An 18,779-nucleotide genomic window follows, 5' to 3' on the forward strand; every position below is an offset into this window, starting at 1 on the left:
GCTGCCTCCACTCCAGGCTCTCCTCACTCTCAGGGGAAATAGAAAGAGGTGGGGAAGGTGTACTCTCTTGGAGGTGGTGGCAGAACCATGTCATGGACGTGATGGATAGATGGTTGGACTGGTGATGTGTCACAAGGGTCATGGGCTGTGCCGTGGCTTGCCTTGGTGCAACATTTATCACCTGATCACAGTAAGTGACAGGTGTGAAAATTGAATTTTGCACAGTTTTTTATTTTTAAACAGATAGTGGGTTTGGATTTTTATTTTACATTTTGTGGTCAGGATGCAATTCAAACCCAGAAGGCAATAGCTATCAGGAAAAACTGATCCTAAATTGAAACTTCTTAAAAATAAATATATCAAAAGGCAAAGAGGCATAACAACAACATGGAAATTTAGATATGAAAAACCATGTCAAAAACCAGGCTGGCCAAGTGAGTCCAAAAATGATAAGGCTGTCATTACCAGCTGGTGGTTTTGTGTGATGAGAATAACTTTGCTCTGTGGACAGCATGTGAGTCTGGTTCAGGAAATCACAGGCTGTGGTAAAGACACTGCAGAACGCACAGTGAAACTGCTTCAAATGAAGCTGGGAACCTTTGCTCTGAGGGACCAATAAACACCCAGACTGGTGCCTCAGCAGGACACACATAAACACACACAACTCACACGTGCACACAAACCCGCTTGCCACAGGGAAAATCAGGGCAGATGAATAGAGTGTTGTGCAGCACATTACAGGAGACAAACAAATAAGCTGCATGTGTCACGACCGATAACACACATCCCTTGGTGTGCTGTGTATGTGTCTGAGGACATCTTCTGTATATGAGGTGGCAATGGCCTTTCATTAATCCCAAACTATTTCAGTTTATTTAAAGAGTCACCAGCGACATGACTCACGCTGCCTCCGTGCCATCTTCTCCTCAAATACTTTTTTCACTGTGTCGCGGCACTCTGTGTTGACTTACATCCAACAAAACATGGAAAATGAGCTTATTATTTAAAAAAAAAAGAGAAGTAATTTCAGATGTCCTATAAATGTCTACCCTCTATGTTCTGAATGGCTCACTAATAAATCAATAAATACAGAAAGCCACACCTCGCCTGTCCTCGGGCATGCAAGCATGCACACAGTTGTTCTTGCTTCTGAAACTGACTCTTTTTTTAATTTAACTGCATGACACTGAGGTATTTCAACCAAAAAAGCAGTGAAAATATCAGATCTTAGGCTGCAAAACATCAGACATTACATGATTCCGCTGGCACAATTACACATTTGAAGTTAAGAAAACACTTGTACATTACACCTTTTCATAAGTTTTTCATATTGGACCGCTCTGACCAGTGAGAGTCCTGTGTCAGTAGAATGTAATAATAGTAATTTCTTATTCCAAACTCAAAGCATGAACGCAGGGAAATATTTGAGTAACAGCTGCCAGCTTAATCAACTAAAAAGGTTGAGAAATTTATACAAGAGATGAGAGTTTTAATTGCTGCAATAGTTGCAAAATACTTATAATACACTACATTAGAGGAAGCCCATTTAGGGTCAAAATATATTCATTAAAACATTGTGTATAACAAGGATGATTTGTTAGGCTGTGACATTTCTGGAACCAGAATGCTAAGCTAATCATGGTATTAATATATTAGCTGCAATATGAAGGATCTGTTAAGGGTATGTTGCCACAGCTCTCTCTATATTTCCTTCTGTCTGTGTTTCCCTGCCCTTGCATTTAGACAGAGATATTCCAGTGTTTGTATTCATGTCTCATACTATATTCACGAGATATTACTGAACCAACGCATGAGATCCAAATGAATGGACAATTTCTTCAATATTCTGTGAGACCAGGCGTCATTAATGAAAATTACCATTCTAATTGATGAATGACTATCTTCCTGTAATGAAATTATGGGGTGAAAAGCCAAATAGTTATTTTAGGAGAGGAGGATAAGGTGCTTTTGTGGTAATACCCTTTTTTTTTTATCATAAAAGATAATAGGCGGGCTCTAATTGGAGTGTTGATGAGGACACTACAATAGGTCCTCCCCCGAGAGGGGATTTCTGGGGGTCTATCATTTAAAGATAGGCCCACCATTTCGCACAGCTTTTAATTGAAATCCCATGAAAAAAAATAGAAAGAAAAACTTAATAGCTTTCGCCTGAGCACTCAACCAATCACAGAGATAGTGGCACCCATTGACTTGGGTAATTATTTCTGAGTTTAACTCTTGTGTGCAGTGAGAGATTGTACTTGTTCTTTACTAAGGAGCTACTGCTAAATGGTGGAATATGTCATGTTTGGAGGCTTGAGGCAGGCGGCAGTGCCGGGTGGAATCTTTTTTAATGAATGCTAATTTGTGTTGATATTTGAGCTGATTTGATTGGAGGGGTTCCACCACGCTGGGGCAAGAGAATACCAGAGACTGCACAGTGAGGCTACCTCTCCTCTGACAGGGTTTCACTAAGATGGATGACAGTGATCTATGTCTGGATGTGTAATTTAATCACAGGTCTTCTCTAGCAGGGGGAGTACAGTATAACCATTATGAGGATATTAATGTATGCAGATTATTGGCTGGATGTCAGCAGCTGGTTGCCTTGATGAAAGCCACCAGGGATTCACAGCTGTGGCTTCGTGAGACTACTGAGGCCCACTGTGATCTAGGAGCTTTATGGGACCGTGTCACAGACTGACAGGTGAAGTGGGGGTGGATAGATGCTATTTGTGCATTCTGACAGTACCTGGCTGTACCATACACTTCACATCGGTTACATCAAGCAAGCAGCAAACGAAACCATCTGCACCATCTATATCTGTCTGTATCATCACTCGTCGAATTTGAGCTGCATTCATAACTGTGAAATGGACCCTATAAAGCACACATTCAGAAGTGAAATCATATGCATTATCATCATCTGTGTTCCCTATAGTTTTGGAAATTGCGAGGAAAACATGAACACCTCTTTTCATTGAAACTTGAAGACCTGGATAATTACACTATGAATCATATTCTCTCCACTTTATGCTGTAGGTCACCACTTTATGACTTTATCAACAACTATCTGATGTAATTTGGTATACACATTAATGTCCCCCTCTGGATGAATTGTAATAACTTTGGTGATCCCGACTTTGCGTCTGAGCCATCATCAGGTCAGAATTTCAATTTGTGCGATACTTTATGACCAAATATGACATTCCCATCAGCCTCAACTGAGTTAAACTAGGTTAGCTAAACTAAGATGGTGACTATGATGAAATTACCATAGCACTTGCATGAGCATTGCCATTGTGAGCATGTTAGCATGCTAATCATTTAACTTTGAACAGCCTCAAAGAACTACTAGTGTGACCGTAGACTTTTAGTTATGTTTCTAAAGTTAATCTAATCCTACTAGGGATGTTAATGATTAATCATTAATTGATTCATTGTCGTTAATAATTTAGCCGATTAAATATGTATTATCCGACAATGTACGTTTCGTGTTCCATTTCTCCAGAGATCGCATATAGCAACTTTTACGCCACAAGACGGCGTGCTTCACCTTGGCAGTTCAGAAAAACCACTGCCGCGACAAAGGAGGAAGCGGTCAGTGGGATATGATGAGGCAAAACGAAGTCCAGCATGGGAGCATTACACTGTAAAAAAAGGACAATGCTCAATGTAAATATTGCTACACCGTCTTAGAAATACAGCTGCAGTACAACGTCACTGTTTTACCACCTGAAAAGTCAGCGCCTGGCGATGTAGAGAATTACTCAGGCAATCGCATCCTCTCAAGAGGTACAATTACTAGCCGCGCTGAGAAATAATGTTTCACGTAACTAATGTGCCGCTAGAATTGTTTAAATTAAAGTTAAACTGAGAAAAAGATGTGCTTTTTGTATCTTATTAATTATGAATGATTGATTGTTAACGTGTTCAACTATCGGTTAAGGAAAATGCACGAAACTTCCAATTAAACTTGCAATCTTAAATGGTACAGTGATATAACTTGGCATTTAATTTAGATCTGTTTTCAGCTTTTGTCTGCTAAAAAGGCATTTGGCATGGTAATTAGTGTTCAAAACCTGCAGCTGCACAACCTGAAAGTGAGAACTCTTGAATTGTGCACCCTATAATGAACACTTTGGCAACAATCTTAAAAGCGATATAAAAACTTAAAAATCACTTCTCGCTATTTCATCATTATTTTCCTTTGAAACAAATCCCCCCCCCATAACCAGCCGCTCCACCACCACCACCACCACCACAATCCCCTCTCCTCAACCTGCTCATTCTTGCTCTCTGAGTACTTATTAGAAGAACAATCATTGTTATATTTAGGCTGCTGTTGAGAATATTCTCAGGGAACATCATTCTCCTGTGAATTTGAGGAGAACCTTAATATAGGACAAGAGGTGAAGGTTATTCATTTCTAAGTCTTCATAGCCTCTGATGGCTACCATGCTGTAGGAATATAAGTACGGGATAAGATGAACAGGTAGACGCTGACAGACAATAATTATTCATTTTTAGTTAGGCAACCAGGTTTAAAATACACTGCATCAAACAGAAGACAGATTTATTTTAAATCTCCCGAGGCTGCCAACAACATTGCAATGGATTTAGTATGAAATAAAATACGGTGTGCTCTTCCTGGTTAATTTCAATGTAAAAGCATTTTGGTGTGTTTTTAAATAGCTATGTGATGTTGTTTCCCTCAGTAGGCATTCGAGGAGAAAAGGGGACAGTGAAATGTCAAATTCTTTTTTTAATCTTCTTTCCATTTCCACATTTTCACGCACCTGGGAATACCAGTGCAGAGATCACCTCTTCGTCATCTCATCTCCCTGTTCTCTCTCTCTCTCTCTCTCTCAACAGTTTCATCCTGTTTTCAGTTTCCCTTCTTCTCTAATCAGAAAATGTCTGTTGTGTTTGTGTTCCACTGACAGAGATTGTGTGGCGGTGGCTCTTTAAAGCGCAGGTGATCCCTCTGGGTAGCTCCCCGTCTCCAAACCAAGACATGAGGCAGCAGTGGCTCTCCAACTGATACAGCGTGGCCCCTCACAAACACGAACGCACACTAAAGGGCATCTGCTTCACAAATACTCACACAGCTATATACACATACAGGATACACACTCGCACAAAAACAATTTAAAGGAGATATACCCCAGCTATAGTATGCTTCAAGCATAGCAAAAGTATACACTCGTACTGCTCACACAAACACACACAACTTGAATGTAGCAGGAGAACCAGTGCATGACATTAAATGGGGAATTGGTGCTCTTTTTCTTATTTATAAAGTACCTCACACGTAGAGTATATATCACTAGAAATACACACACACACAAAGAATATACACATGCTGGAATAAAAGGAACAACCAGTTACATAAGCATTAGAATCTGTGACCTGGAACTATTTTGATCAAAGAAACCGTACTACATACCAATAGAGGTGAGAATTTCTTCATTTTTTTCTTTTTAGATGAACTGACCCTTTGATCATCAACTCCCCATGCACATAGTAATTCATAGTGGTTTTTGTGTGTATTCATATATATAAGTATATATATATATATATATATATATATATATATATATACACTGTGAATAGTGCGACAAATCACATCTTTCAAATGCCTTCTCTGTGGGTGGCTTAGTGGATGTACAGAGTCGTGTGTGCATGTGTCTATGCCAGTCTGCCGGGTTACTGACAGTTTGTCTCCGTCTCTGAAGGGCCTAATTAAGTCTTCATGTGTCTCTGCTCTCAGTCTTTTGCTTCACTCCATGATGTTTGTGTTTGGTGCTTCTCCTCCCCTCCTCCTACAGGCTTCTTCACATGCAGTCTTTGAACACAGTGCCCAGTTGTATATCTGCCTTTGACTGAAGGTAAGAATTTGTCTTTCTCCACTACATTCAGCCTGTCATCGGATAGTTGTCTCAACTGGGCAGCTCGCCTGAGACAGACAAAACACAATAATTCTCTCAGAGGAGGCAGCCTCCTCGCCAAAGGCATTTGGACAGTCATGTTGTCCTACTTCCCTTCTTGTCAGTAACACTGAAAGACTATGATTTTGTGTCATTTTGAAGGTGTAATCATACTCATTTTCATGAAAAACACAACAAAGTGGTTATATTAATTTGTCAAGTGTGTGTGTGGCACTGGAAGCATCATAAAATGAAGTAGTGAACTGTTGCTGCTTCTCCTTACCTTTATGTACTCTCTGAAGACACACTTTGGCTACACACTTTGACTCATCCTCTAATGCATAGAGCCATTATGTGACTGTATTGATCATGCTAATGACGAAAAAGAGCAACGTATGCAAGCAGACATGGAGGTCAAGCAATGACACAATTGACAGCTAAGGGACAAGGACAGGAGGGATTGCAGTTGTGTGTGTGTGTGTGTGTGTGTGTGTGTGTGTGTGTGTGTGTGTGTGTGTGTGTTTGTGTGGCACGCAAGCTTGCATGTTTTAAGAGGGTATCTGGGGGATAAAACACACGCTGATTGGTGTGATAGGCCAAATTCAGTGCAAATATGCACGCAGACACACACAAAGTTTCAAATTCAATTCCTGGAAATGAATGTGACTTTTATTTAAGACCCCTTGTTCTGAGACACCAGTCAGCAGATGATATGTGATGGTTGATGGGTGATGGATGCTGTCACCTTGTGGTGTCCCTGCTGGGATGGAGGGAAGGCGGGAGAGAAAGAGAGCAAGAATTATCTCCACAGAGTTCAGAAAATGCGAAACAGCGGAAACAAAATGTCAGAGCTGGGAATTGTGAACAGACGGCAGAGCGCGTACGTGGCGATGTGCATGTTTTGTGTGAGTGTGGCGGGTGTGAATGTCAGAGGGGAGAAGTGTTCTTCCCCCATGCTACAGATAAATCACATCTATCGGGCAGATCGCAGTATGAGACATGAGATACGACGGAGAAACACCACACATCTGCTGTTGCTTCCCTACGCTAGGGAACATTACCCTCCTGGAGCTACAAGGCTGTAATTAGAATCATAAAACTTACTCCAAGTCCGTTAGCATGACCCCCCTGGTGATACAGATCTGTAATCAGCATTTATATGCCTGACTTTATATGCCTAACTGTATTACCGTTGGTAAATAATGAAGTGGTAGTTTGTTCTAGATATGGAACAACTCAAAGTGTGACAGCAAGGCTTGACAGAGTTGTAAAACAAGTGCTGACTTATTATAAGACCATGACACTGATTTACCAGAAGTGTGTGGCTACTTGTCATCCAATCATAACAATACGTATTGAGTTGTGTCACTAGTTGGCTGTAGAATTACGTTTTCTTCCAGTAAATCCAGTATATCATGACGCATGGCAGGTATCAAGAGTGATTTTTTTGATAATTCCATGTGTACATATTTTTGTACCCTCAAATGAATAATTTTCATGCACAAATTAGTCAACTGAATAAATAATTCATATCTAATTATTTTAATTTGTTCCCTTGAATTAATAATTGTGCCCTTGAACAACTCATGGCTTAAAATTAGATAAACCTGCAACTGCTGATTTTTTTCGGCCACTTGAGGGCAGCAGAAACAAACTGTAAACAGAACAATGACATATCATCACCTATTAAGAATATATGGCTATATTGTACTTGTTGGCAATCAGTTGCCTGTTTACACATCCAACAGACACAGAGCAACATAAGCATATTGAGACATGTTTGCGTCCAATATTCACTCTCTCTGAGCTCTGTTTTTGCTCTTCACTTACTCCTGAGGGGAATATCTGCTTCTTTAGCTACTAATGCTCCACTACGTTCAATAGCTAGCCGCTACCTTTGTCTGCTGTTTGATGCTGGGCAGGAAGAGCACAGTGGGTCTTAGAGCTTTTTTGCTGAAAGCACCTGCTGGTGCTAAAATCTACACTGATAAGAGCGGTGACAGTGAACCAACAGTAAAGTTGTGGGATGTAAAACCAAAGCAATGATCTGAAAGATGCTAATGAGCTCTCTCGAGCTGAGGGGAACTGCAGAGTCAGGTGTTAATTCTCTGTGGTTTCATCTCTACAAGCAATGCCATTCATATACAGTTAGTCATGTGATCCATTGTTACTATACGGTGCTAAAAAGCAGTTACAGTTATATATGGATTGTCTGACTGAGGTACATGAATAAACTAAGGGCAATCTCTATTTTTGCAAAGCAATAAACTGTATGCTGTGCTTAAAAATAAATATATAAATAAAATAAATACATTAACATGGTCCCATACACTCCCAATACATTTTGCACAGGGTCAGTAATATTTGTACAACTGACATCCCTGGTCTGGATGTTGGCCTGCCAGACCCACAATGTATGAATGAGAGAGTGGAGAAACTCAGTGAGAGAGGAGGGAGCAGGTGGAGGGTGGTGGATTCCTGCTGACTCGCATCATGAACAATAAAGCTGAGTCACTTTGCAACACACACACTGGGCTGTGCTGACACCTGTAGTTTGGTTCCCTTTGGTCAGACCAAAGTGGAAAAATAGTCTCATCGTTGCCTTTGACTTTTAGTTTATGTCTTCGTACTGACTGACAACAATTGCTGTAAATATGAAGTCACATGGACCAACAGGTAAAGCGTTCACTGGACAGTTTTAGTGACTTATTCATATTCAGCTGCACACAGATCCACACTGCTGATTGACTTTATCCTATCAGCCATACAGTCACAGCACAACTTCAATAAACTGGTGCAACTTCATTCTACAACTGAGGAATGTTTACTGACATTGACAAGAAATATCCACCATAAAAAGTTCAAATATTGTTGCTGTGATCACATAATTTACACAGGGAATCCAACACTGACTTGTGCCCTCTTTTATGTGTGAGCATGATGGGCGTTGGGGAGGCTGAACTGTGAGGCCCGCTCTGTATTAAAGCAAAGGCTGCAGGCTCGGTGAGATTTCATCAGATCCTTTGGATGAAAGAGCCCGCTTGACAAGAGATTTACGAAGCCTCCCTAACTTAACACAACCTGCAAAACTAAAGTGAAACTTGATAGCTATTTACCCATTCTGTTTAGTCACAACATTCCCATGAAATCATTGCTGCCCCGGATTGGGGGGGGGGGGGGGGGGCAATAATTCAACGTTCAAAGGATTAAATGTTTAATAGATTACTTTTTTTTAGCTCAGTGATTCGTGGCAACTCTTTCCAATGACAACACTTAGTATTCCCAAAGATAAAATACATAAATGCACTGTGACTTCTCTTGAGAGTAAATAAAGCTATTGATTAGTGTGACTGTGAAATCCCTCCCCATAGCATATTTTGTCTTTCCAGATAAATCACAGTCTGGTACCATTTTGTTGTACAGCTGTGTGAGGAAGTGAGGAAGGCATCTCTTTAGTTGCACTTAACTGTTAACTACAACTTTCTCTAAATTGTGTTCACTTGGGTTTTTATTGGTATTTGCTCTCACGTCATATCAAAGGATTAGTTTTACGATAAAGCAATTAACATTTCTCTTGCCAAAGATGTTGATCTTTTACACAGAAGCACTGCTTTTAGAGGGGAAACTGTACAAATCATTTACTTCACATTCTTTGAAAAGAGATTATTAACATGTGTTTTTATGATTAAGTGATTACAGTTCAAGGAATGGCAAATGCTCGTTCATTTAGTAGTTAGTTCATTTAAAAGATTAGGGCATTTAGTTGATGTAACTGACTCTTTAATTTGATTCACTGACTAACAATAACATTAGTAGCACTATATAACTATAGTAGTACGTTTCAGTTAGATTTAATGTGCTGAATTTGCCTTAATAAATAATTCTGTGCAGTCAAAACTGAATTTGAATTGAGAGAAAGGTGGCGGGGGGGTGGGATGATGCAGAGAGTCTGAAGGAAAACCTGACAGTGTGTGGTAGCCTGAGGGACTCCGAGCTATCTTTTATTCATACTAATTAGCTTCTAACGAAATTAACTTCCTCCTCCATAATTTGCAGAGAAAGACATTTCTAATGTGCACCCTCCCTGACTGTGTGCACACCCACAGACACACACACACACACACACAACTTGAAAAAATGTAATTCACGTATATACATGTGTGCATATGGGGCAAATTGATTATGTATAACAGCAGTCCATTATTGTTCTGCCACTCCCAGCCTGCACTGATTTACAAACACAATCTTGTAGATGAGCAATATTTACACAAATGTATTAGCATGTTATAGAAATGCTTCCTGATCATTTTGTTCATTTCCTACCTCACTATTTAATGACACATTATCAAATGCATGAGTCTGATCACACTATTTTATTATTGTTGTTGAATTTAGTGGTACTTTGTTTTATTTGGGAAACAGCCTACATCTCATTTCATGCGTAGCTACATAAACAACATTTTTGTTTACTGAAGTATTTTTTCTTTTTTTCTTTCTATCTGTGTATCACTATGCATTGTGTTTGAAAAAATCACTCAACACAATTTTATAAAGAACTCATTATTTATGTTAATTTGATATACTATCTGCAGCAATGAGGTTTGTTTGCATTTTGAGATGTCAAGGAACCAAATCAAATAAAGACGTCATAATCTGAGTCTGGCCTCAGAAAACACAGCCACGAGGGAGCCGATTGCCAGTAAGAAATAAATAAACAAGAGACTGGTAAATTAAATTAAGATCTATTGAGCAAAATGTTGCGCACACAGTAAATAAACAGGATGCCAAGCAGGTTAGAGAGCCAAACAAGGACAGTTTGAAATCAAGACCAGGAAGAAGGCTGAGACGATCAGAGAGAACAAAAAGGAAATCCAATCCCTTTGGTGGGGAGCTTTCTGGAAGGAAGGCACAGTCAGGGTCACACCTGTCTGCAGGACAAAAGCAGGATCTGAGCTGCCCTCGAGAATGATTTGAAAGAGGTCTAGACAATGTGGGACGGCCGGAGGAGCAGCTCATGGAAAAGGACTATGTGATCGCCAGCATCAGGCATGAAATAAAGACGAGAAATACTGACATACAGTGAGGAAACTTTGACCAAGAGGTGTAAGAAAAAGACTGAACTGAATGAAGGAGAGAGTGAGTAACCAGGAAAGTGCAGTGCTCTGGAAGAGTGCTGGGAGAAGAGAGTAAATGAGAATGTGAATAAAACATTACAAAAGATGATGAAGAAGGCCAGCACAGCTCAAACCAGTTTATTCACCGTTTCAGTGCTCACTGGTCATTTGACAGCAGCACGGCCTCACAGAATAAAGGTCCCGGCCTCCAACTCGGCCAGCTGGGCTCTTTCTGTGTAGAGTTAGGTGTTCCCCATGGGATTCCTCCTACTGTCCAAAGACATGCAGGTCAAGTGAGCTGCAAATGCTAACTTGCCCCAGGTTTCTTGTAAATATTGTTAATAAATACTTGATATATAATACTGATATATTGTGGATACTGTACAACTACATTAAAATACATGAACATGGCTGTATAAAATTATACTGCAGCCATGGCGGGTATGGAGTACTAGTAGTATTTCTCATCTTGCTGATCGGTCTGCTTACAAGCGTCTAGGGCTTCATGGCCATTAAAGGCCCCAAAGAAGACACTTTATGGAAATAATTGAAACATTTATTTAAACAAATGATCTCATGTTTTTATTTGACAAAAGGAACTGGTCAGGTTACATGTTTTTACTTCCTTGTTTTTAAACGTACATGGATATCGTACATAAAGCAGAATAACTGAATACTTTAAGGATGCATGTGCTTGTTTCATCAACGCTGATGAGTCATCGTGAATGCACATATATTAAAAAGATAGTTCACCTTTAATTCATAATTTCCTTATGTCGCTTTACTTTACAGATACTGTAGAGGATAGTTTTTTTTATCTTAACTTTAAAATACAACATTTCATGACAGGCTATGAACCAGCATATCATTCGGTTACTGAAAATGTTGTATATATACATTCATCTGTATTGTACATACTAAAGAATGAGCCCACTAGCTATCACAGATAGTAATGAATATTGAGTAACTGGAGTGATGTCTTCCCCACTCTTTCCCTCAAGCTCTTTACCCCCACCCCCCGGTCTCAAAGCCAACCCCATCCTTTTCCTCCAGATGGCAACCTTTGGTCCCCCCTTGGCACGCCAGAGTCATCAAGCAGGAAGGATTTCCCAATTATTAGCATCACTATCAGGAAAATGGCTTTCGCTGTTATTTCCAGCAAAAACGTCTGATTTTTCTGTTACTTTGGCAGAAGTTGTGCTTCCTGTTGCTTTGGAATTATAAAGACTGATAATAATTGCAAGTCAATGTCACATAGATCTGCTATTTGACAATTACATCAGTTTGACTGGTAATTATGGTAATCTGTGATGATGTGTGGATTCGTGATCTGTCCGGATCTTACATGTCTACATGTGGCGCCAGCGTGGTGGCATATTCACAAGGCCTTAAATTATTTGCAGCAAACTATATTCAGAATATTCAAAATAAATGGCTATTTTGAGTCCACAAACCTTTTCTGTGGTCATCACCTCCATCAGACTACTGTACTCCATGAGGCCAGACCTCCATCCAAAGATCTGCAGTCACAGGACGCAGTTCCTGTTTCAGCTTTGTTGATTGTATTCTGTAATAACTTCAGCCATCTGCTGTAAATAATGCCAATATCACTTTGAAAAATACAGGGCAGAAAAATGATCAAAATCCTGGAAACTACAGAAGTTTGACTTGGTTACGCAACACGAGGTTGCTGGTTTCTGGTGCTGTTTTTATGCAGAAGTCCTTTGGGTCTGTACAAGGCTTTTCCACTCCCGTTGGACTGCAATTAGGCTGGTTGGAGTGATGTGGTGCCAGAGGCCTTAGTATGAGCTACTTCACTCAGGTCCTCAGAGAAATAACAGAGCTTACCTCTCTCTAACTCTTTCTGTCTCACTCAACATGCTGTCAGCCCTTCTCTTTGACTTTGGCTTTCTTTCTCTCTGTCTCATCATTTTTTTCTCGTTCCCTCTGTCTTCTGTCTCCTTCTTATTCTGGTCCTTCTCTCTTCTTCTCTCCCTCTGTCTGTCTCTCTCTCTGGTTCCCCCTTTTTTGTTTATGTTGTTTTTCCTAGCTAACTGATTTGAATAAACTGCCAGGGTTGAAATGAATTATTGATCATGGTGCAGACTTTTAGAGGATGGGTAAAAGTCCTGTTAATCACGCCTTGCAGTCGGTTACAGTTATCTTTTAATTAGCAAAGAAAAAGACCCCACCTAATCATCAATGCTCCATTTCCTGTCATGACAGCTTCCGTAAAATACAAAATAAACTCTTTTTCACACTTTTAAAATCACATCCATGCTTCCTCGCTTGTTTGAATAGATCTTTGACCTGTGTCTTTGCTCTTCACACACAACACGTCAATGTTTACTGAATCAGAGTTCTCTTTTATTTTCATTTTTGTGTTCTGCTCTTGAAGAGATGTCAAGCTGCTCACACCTCCATCATACTAATATAAACCCCAGAGGGAGTTATTTTGTCTTTCATAAACACACCTTTTCCTTTCTATAAAGGGAGTCTGGATTGCCAGTAAAACAGGTGAGAAACAGCCAAATCCCAACACAATGCTGTCGTCTTTATTAAGCCTCTTCTCTGCAAAAATCCCTCTCTTAGCTGGCATACATTACCTGTATTGTCAAATATGGCCTCATGTTCCCATAAAGTACATTCGATTCTCTCTTCTCTTTGGAGACTGAATGCGCTGGTTATCATTTCACTCCAGGACACCAGCATTACAAAGGCCTTAGTATCTCTCCTCAGACAGTGCGCACAAGAAAATAGAGTTGTTGGGACTGGGAGAGTATTTCCAGAGCACAGCCTGACAAACATCCTTTACATTTTAATCTGACCAGGTGTACTCATTTTGAACCAAGCGGTTTTGTTGTGTGCTCCAGTGTCTTCAATTTATCCAAAGACTACAGCTTAATTTCCCATTGCCATTGATTTCTAGCCCTGCCACAAGGCAGGGTAAGGAGTCTATTGATTCTCTCTCTCCCTTCCTTTCTTCACCCTCGTCTCTGACCAGCTGATGGTGATACGTCAGAGAGTGGGAGAAGGAGATGAAGGGAGATGTGGCAGGATGTAACAAGGAGTGGGAGCAGCAGGAATGATGGGAAAGAGTGTGATTGGGTGGGAAATATGGTTGTTGAAGAGAGAGGAAGTTTGTGGAGGTGTGGGAAAACAGGAGGGTAGTGATGAGCGAGAGATGTGATTGTGTATGTTTGTGTGGCCCTTTCTATCTGTGCAGGTCTCTATTTGATGGAGACAGTAGTTTCTAGATTCTACACCTGTGACAGACGTCTTCACTAAAGCGTCTGGGAAGCTTACAGCTACTATGCAGCATTTATTTGAGCAGGTGATACATATGATTCAATTTCTGTCCATTCTATACCTACACCCTGTGGCTGTCTGCAAAAATAATTTTAAATAATTTTAATAATTTATTTATATATATATATATATATATATATATATATATATATATATATATATATATATATATATATATATATATACACACAGAGAATACTGTCATTGCATTGTCATACCCCCCTCTGGTACTTTAAACGAGGAAAGAGAGTAAAGCAAGTAAAATAGATTGGTTGTGGTTACCAAGGATACGATGATATATGCAAAATATAAAAAAATCACATATCTTAAAAAATATTAATAAAATCAAGTCACAGTCTGAAATAATGCTCATACTCGGCTATTTACTTAGACTGTTAAAGGCTATGAACAATGCATAACAGTGCAAATAGCACATACAAATCAATCAGGCTCAACTGGATTTAAAGAGATCTTTTGATGTTTGCTTTCTACTCCCCCCCCCCCCCATTCTCCAAGCTATGATGAAGTTGTGGTTCCTTTAATTGGATTTGAAGGTAAATTTAAAAGTGCAGCAATATAAGCTTAACCATGATGGTAAAATTGGTAAATTAAACAAAGGACAGGCTCACTCCTTTTTGATATTTTGAACTGAAAACTATAGTCTGACTTACTCTGCCTCAAAGTTTTCTCTATTTCTGACTTGCTTCTTGAGCTGCGGGGAAGTCAACAAACAAAAACAATGCTCTGCCTGAATATGGGAAGGTCTATTTTAGGATGAATACCTACAATAAGTGTGCAAAGTCTGTGTATGTGTCTGTGCCCATGTATGTGTGTGACTCAGACCCTATACCATCAAGTACAGGTACTCACCCATTAATGGGAAACTTATCTCTCTCGAACACACGCCGACCTTCACTGACCTTCACCACCAGCTAATTGGCGTAGGCAGGCTTTTGCTTTTACAAGACTGTAGTCAAGTGTGTGCGCGTGTGAGCTTTCAAGTTGGGAAGCTGAGAAAACACCTGCACCTGCATCCTATGCCAATTACCTCACTTAACCCTCTCCTGACCCCTTTCTCCACCTCCCCTGTGCACGAGCACCACTTACTGTGAAGCCTCCTCCTCCTCCTCCTCTTTCTTTTATCTTCACTCTGTCACCTGTGCCCGTTCTAACCCCTCCTACTCCACTCTGTCTTCATTCATTCACCTACTTTTCTTTTCTACGTGTGTGTTAAGGATGCTTGTGAGTTTGAGTGGGGATTTGTGCACATGTATGCATATTTGTGTGCAAGTTAGGGTCAGAAATTAAAAAGGAACTCAAGGCATGAAGACACTTGAAAAGCCATAAAACAGACACTGAATGTTTAAGTACTCAAATGCACCAAGGAGAGCCCTTATTGCATTTTCCCCTTGTTTAAAGTTTTTGGCAAATATTCATGTGTATGCATCTGCCATCCCTCATAGGCCTCTATTTATGGGAGGCAATGGCTGGGGATTGTTTCCAGTGTTCTGGGTGAGGAAAATTGAGCCGTTTTGAAGCAGATCAAACAATGGAGTTCTCTGCCTGAAGCAGTAGAATATGTTGGCTTCATACAGCCAGCAGTTGAACAAAATGCTGACCCTATGCAAACACAAACTGCTGTCATCAAAAAATAGAACAACCAGTGCTGTGAAAAAAAAAAGAAAACCTCAGTTTGAGGCTGGAAGATGGACTGGTTGGGAACACAAAGTGAGGAAAACAGCGTCATCCTCTTCTCTGAGGTTCTGTTTCCAGCAGTGGTAAAGAAAGAAATGTAGGACGGGGGGGTTACAATAAACCTTGTATTGTAAATGTTAAAACTGTCTGAATACAGAAAAATATGTTTATTTCTTAGCCTTCAGCGTGTGTGTCACTGTTCATAAATCTGTGTGTACTGAATGTCACAGAGGTCTGTCAACACTGTAAACCCTGAAATGCCCAATTTGTCCATCTCAGCTATTATCTTTGTCAGTGTGTTTCACTGCATGACGGTATAATGCCATCACGTTCAAAATCTCCGACAGGGACCAAAAAGCATGAATCACTCCGGTGGAATGACGTTAATTAATTGTTTTAATTGTTTTCCCTTCAGAAACAGGAAATGATCAAAGTTAATGCAGCCAAAGCTCTTGCCGCATTGTGTGTCTCCCTAATGGGAGAGAGAGAACAGTACACGTCGCTTCCTCACTTGAATTATTCAGTCCCACCTCGGGCCATTGTCTATTGATGTTCCTACAGACTTCCCCAATGCACAACTGACAATCCTGACACTAGCCACATCTAACAGCCCCCCTCAATCATCACTATTTTATCATGTGGATGTGTCTGTTTTAATATTCATACCAGTGAAAGCAGACCAAAGTGGGGTGTGCAGTGATATAATTTGATATTCTCCCCCAGATGTTGTAAAACATTGCGGGGTGATTAGCATACTCTGGATGGAACTAAACGTAATAATCATTTTATGAGACTAATACATCAGCGTTTCAGTATTACAGCACATTAAAAGATACGGCTACTGGCTAAACATATGTTCCATTTACATATGCAAAAGGTAATTGAGAGACTGAGAAAATCTTAAACATTTTAATGATGCAAGTTACCCGGCCCATTCTAATTGCCAAAAGCACTGAAAGCTCACTCTTCTGCTATTCAGCTTCAAGTGTCCTTTTATTTGATTTCTACAGGCATCGCCAGATCATTCTCTGATGTTCAAATGGTCAAGCTCAGTCATTAGTATTCTTTCCAGACCACCAACTGTGATTGGTTTCTTTTACACCGCCTGTTCAAAGCATTTGCTTAATGTTCACCAAAAGGCCAATGTGTCTGTGCTGTTTAGTACAAACGTAACATTTGGTCTGGCACGTCTTTCTCTTCCTCCTTCCCAGCCTTGCTGAACTGAACAGCCCACTAGCAGCATAATGTAGAGCAGAGCACACACTGGAAACAGGGCGGTTTTGCAGTTCAGATGAAAAGCCCAGATTGAAGCTAAATATGTGAGTTAGTCATACTGTTAGCATCTTTATTACCTAACTGGCCTGTGCCTCACAGAGGGTGAGCAGCTGTGTTTCAGGATGTATCCCTGCAGGTGCAAAGCCCACACACACACCATGGACAGGAAATTACAGCTTCACCTGGGCCAGCACTCACCTGTGCTCCGTCCTGACTCAGTCCCTGCTGCCCTGTGGGAGAGAAACCCTCCACAACAGTTCTCACAGCTCTCCTCTGCTCTCCCTCTCTCTCTCACTTCCCAGTTGTTCACCACATTTTCTCATTTTCTTTCTTTGCCTTGATGCTTTTCTTAGCATCCTCATTTTCCCACCTTTTAACCAACATCTGCAGGTCTCGACAGGCCTCCTTTGTTGGAGTCAGCACTTCATTTTGGTACAAACACGCTCTCACAAACACCGCACACACAGCACTCAGATATTTCTGGATTTGATATATAGATAACCTTGGAGCTGTGTGAGCTGTGTGGAGTCCATGCCTCTCAGTGTGGGCGGAGGAATCATCTGGGATGCTAGATACACATTTGGTAGCCTGTCCTGTCGACCCTTCATATTCAGTCTGCAGAAAAGAAACAAGATAAAGTTGAAAAGCCAAAATAATTACTGTACAACATTTCTCTCTTTTTTCCGTAATAAATAATAGCCATCATCGTCATTACCACACAGGGCTGTAGCTAATGTAATTTCTTTACTGGAAATTTGGGGGCAACCTGGAGGACTTTACACAAAATTTGACTACTTTTGGACCAAATAAATAAATAAACTAATTAGACAAACAGAGGAAGAAGACTCCTGACCACAGTATTTCTAATATCCTATAGCACCTAGTAGCAGATATTGAATCCTCAAGTGCAAAGGCAGTTACTAAGAATAAATAAACAAAACACAGCTTTATCCTTGTTTTTAGAGTAAGCTGAAACACTGAAAGGTTTTTAAAGCTGGTATTGATTAAGAATCCCTTTCAACTACTGCAGATGTACAACATTATAGTCATTTAGTGCAATGGCAACAATAAAGGTATTATTTAATATTCCTTTGAGAAGTTATTCACGGTAAAATATGGGTCTAGAAGCTCCAAAGGCAAAGCTTCAACTGCCTCTTCATTGTAATTTAAACTTTAGACTGCAACCTTACTAATGTTGTATGTTTGATAAGGCTTGGTGCAAAACCAGCAATGCCTAAATGTGAAAGTGTTTTCTGGACACTTGAGGCAGGTATTCAAAGACTTGAAGGAGAAAAGATGATCATTAACTAAATAACCGGGGAGTAAAAAACGGCCTAATGTTGGAAATATTCTTAAAGCTGAACATCCTCCTACTCTTGAAAGATTAAATAAGAATAAAAAATACACCTGTTTCTTCTGCAGCTTCATGTTGGGAGGTAATGATCCCAGCTCATGG

This window comes from Enoplosus armatus, chromosome 1 (assembly GCF_043641665.1).
Source record: "Enoplosus armatus isolate fEnoArm2 chromosome 1, fEnoArm2.hap1, whole genome shotgun sequence".
Taxonomy (NCBI): Eukaryota; Metazoa; Chordata; class Actinopteri; order Centrarchiformes; family Enoplosidae; genus Enoplosus; species Enoplosus armatus.